This window comes from Elephantulus edwardii, unplaced genomic scaffold, assembly GCF_000299155.1.
Source record: "Elephantulus edwardii isolate Elephantulus edwardi_28Jun2011 unplaced genomic scaffold, EleEdw1.0 scaffold00009, whole genome shotgun sequence".
Lineage (NCBI taxonomy): Eukaryota > Metazoa > Chordata > Mammalia > Macroscelidea > Macroscelididae > Elephantulus > Elephantulus edwardii.
Window position 1 is genome coordinate 5,564,501 of NW_006399759.1, and position 3,649 is coordinate 5,568,149.

The 3,649-nt window shown below is 40.5% G+C and overlaps 1 pseudogene; it reads left to right on the forward strand.

The window, feature by feature from the left end:
- Window positions 1–709: 709 nt before the first annotated feature.
- LOC102857053 lies at window positions 710–1,248 on the forward strand (annotated as a pseudogene).
- Window positions 1,249–3,649: the final 2,401 nt, after the last annotated feature.

Here is a 3,649-nt window from a genome sequence, read left to right on the forward strand (position 1 = left end):
CATTGCAAATACTTTTTATAAGACACATAAATGCAGACTATACACTTGTATTTCACCTGATAATAGGCATAGGAATCACTTTGATTACATCTGTGAAGGAATCATTGTAGATGTTCAATATCACCAGTGAAAACAAGGCCAGGTGTTGATTGTGGAACAGATCAACTATTCATATACAAGTTCAAATGAAAGTGAAAGACGTCAAGTCAAAGCCACAAGAATCAAAATTTCATCTTGAGTCTATCCCACTTGAATGTAAAAACCAACTCAGGAACAGGTTTGAGGCCTTAATCATTAATGAATGAAGACTAGATGAACTGTGGGAGAATATCAAGAATATCATCCATGAAGAATGCAAAAGTCATTACAAAGATGAAGAAGACCAAAGTGGATGTCAGAAAAGACTCAGAATATTGCATCAGAATGCCAAGAAGCCAAAGCAAAGGGAAGAAATCAACAGGTTAAGGAGATGAATAGAAAATTTCAAAGGGCAGTTTGGGAAGACAAAGCAAAGTAGTATAATGAAATTTACAAGGAGCTGGAGTCAGAAAATCCAAAGGGCTGAACTCGCTCAGCATTTCTTAAGCTGAAGGAACTAAAAAATACATCTAAGCTGTGAGTTGTAATACTTAAGGATGCTATGGGCAGAACAGTGAATGATCCAGGAAGCATTAAAAAACAATTGAACTAGGGTCTGCTTGTGTAGCGCATGGCGAGGGTAGGCCTGCGAGAGGAGTTGGACTCACTGCTATTGCAGCTGCTCCTGGACTTTGAAGAACTAGAGGCAAAGCGGCAGCTCTGAACGCCCAAGTAGAGGAGGGTGGTTCTCTCTCCAAGGCTGGTTACGCCATGGGTGCCAAGTCAGTGGGTCCTCAGCAGTATGGCTCCCACATTGAGACCTGCTGTTGCATCCACACTAGTGAGGCTCAGGACGGACTCCAGAGGCTGTGGGTGGTGAAGACCACCGGTCGGAGCCTAGAGGACGTGGGCCCCCAAGAACCAGCTCTGTGAAGACAAAAGGGCCTTTCTAAGACTCCACAGCCAGAGCCCTCAGCAGGTGCTCAGGATCCCCTGAACTGGTTTGGGATTCTGGTTCCTCACAGTCTGTGACAGGCACAAACCAGCTTCCAGGAGGGCCTGCAGCTCTCTGCAGACATGGCCAGCCTCCAGATCCGCATCAACTGGAATCAAAGACAGTTCCAGGAACTCCAAGAGAAACTCAAGCAACTTGAACCTGGTCCTGCCTGACCTGCATCCAGATTTAGGGCCACATGCACAGCTATTCTCAGACATGGTTACCTTACATCAGGCCTTTTTCCTTTATAAATTTCACTTAAGTTCCAAATAGCCCCTGATCTTTAATGTTTTCAACTTTTTTTAATATGAAAGTTAAAAGCGCTGCTTTTAAACCACTTCTTGTCCCATATTCTCATATGATATACTCAGTAGGGCAGGTACAAGGCTCTTCACTTTTTGGAAGAGAAGAATAAATGTTTTGAGTTCACTGGTTTATTAAAATTTATGTAAAGACGAAGTCATGTAAAATTAACAGAGTAAGACAATGTGATAATAATAAAAATACCTGAGTAGATAGATGGGCAACGCTTGGCTTTAAGCTTTGATGTATGAAAGCTCTAACTTGGGTTTGGGGGGGGGGGGGTTTAATTAATTTTAATGAAAATTTACAGAGACTTTGGATTCCCATTCATTCATTGTTGCACTTTTCTCTCTGCCCACTCTTCCTCCCCCACCCCAGTACACTCTTCTCTTTGAAAAGTAAAAGAAAAGTTCTCCCATTGTTTTACAATCCTTCCCCCAGGGTTTTTAAAGGAACTCTATAAAGAAACTCCTTTTTTAGTATCTTGTTCATCAGAAATGAGATGTAATCTCTCTCCTTTCATGTGTTACCTCTTTTGAAACCTTCATATTTCTCCTGAGTCATTGATCTTTTTAGGTATTTTCTAGAAGCTTTGGGAAAAAATTAGTTCTTTGTTCCTGAAACAACTCTATTTTCCAAGGTTTTGGGTGGTGGGGGTTTTACCTGGGGTATTTTTTAAGAATATTTTTTCTTTGTTGTGAAATAAAACATAAAAACATTGCAGAACAGTTATGTACCATCTAGAGAACGTGGAAACAGCCCAAATGTTCAACCACAATGGAATGGATTGAAAAATTATGGTACATTCATACAATGGAATATTCTGTAGCACGCAGGAGCAATTATTCTGTAAATTATTACCTAATTTGGAAGTGAACTAACTCAGTCCCATAAGGACAAATACTATATAAGACCATGATTGTAGGAATAGATAACTAGTAAAACATGCATGAGAATCCAAGGGGTAGGAGCAGAGGGGTGAGCATGGAGGGCTTAATCATAGGATTGCACAGTTTTATGAGTGGAGGGAGGAGTGGGTTAAGGAAATAGGAAAGATCTAGTGTGAGAAAACAATGTATACAAACTTTGTAAGTAAACCAATATAAAATAAAAATTTCTTAAAAAACACCAACATTAAAAAAAAAAACACCAACATTAGTGAGCTTTGGTGGCCTAGTGGTAAAAAGTTGCACTGCAACTCCAAAGGTGCACGGTTCAAATCCACCAGATGCTCTGCTGAAGGAGAAACAATCGCCTCCTGTACCAGTCAGATCTGATTTAACAGTACACACATAAAATATAGTAATAATAATTAAAAAAAATTTTAAAAACACACCAACATTGCAGGACAATTGAAAAGCTTAATAAATTACTAAGGTGAACACTAAAAAAAAAAAAAGACAATTGAAGGAGTATACAGAGTCACTGTATCAAAGAGAATTGGCTGACATAGAAGTCCAAGAAACAACATTTGATCAAGAAGCAATGGTGATGAAGGAGGAAGTGCAGGCTGCTCTCAAGCACTTGACAAAAAAATAAGGACCCAAGAATTGATGGAATGCCAATTGACATATTTCAACAATCAGTTGCTCTGCTGACTGTGCCACGAAATCTGGAGGATGACTACCTGCCCAACTAACTGGAAGAGAGCCATATATATATTCCCTTTCCAAAAAAAGATGACCCAACAGTGTGGAAATTATCAATATCACATGCAAGCAAAATCCCGCTGAAGAACACGTCAAAAGCTGAGATTAGAAGAGGTCATGGCACATTATTGCCAGTGTCAGATGGATCGTGGCAGACAGCAAAGCATACCGAAGGAATATCTATCTGTGTTTCATTCACTATGCAAAGGCATTTGACTGCGGATCACAACAAATTGTGGCTAACCTTGAGGAGAAAGGGAATTCCAGAACACTTGCTCGTATTAATGAAAAATCTATAGTTGGACCAGTAAACAGTCCTCAGAACAGAGCAAGGAAAAACTGCATGGTTCAAAGTCAGGAAAGTATTGTGTCAGGGATGGATCCTGTCTCCATACTTCTTCAATCTATATGCAGAACAGATCATCCAGGAGGTTGGGCTCTGTGAAGAAGAACGTGACATCAGAATTAGAAGGAAATTTCATCAACAGAAATCTGGAGAACAGGGGAGCTCTGGTGGCCTAGTGGCAAGAAGCTGCACTACAATCGCAGAGGTGCATGGTTCGAATCCACCAGATGCTCTGCCGGGAAAGGAGGGACAATCTCCTCCTGTACCAGTCAGATC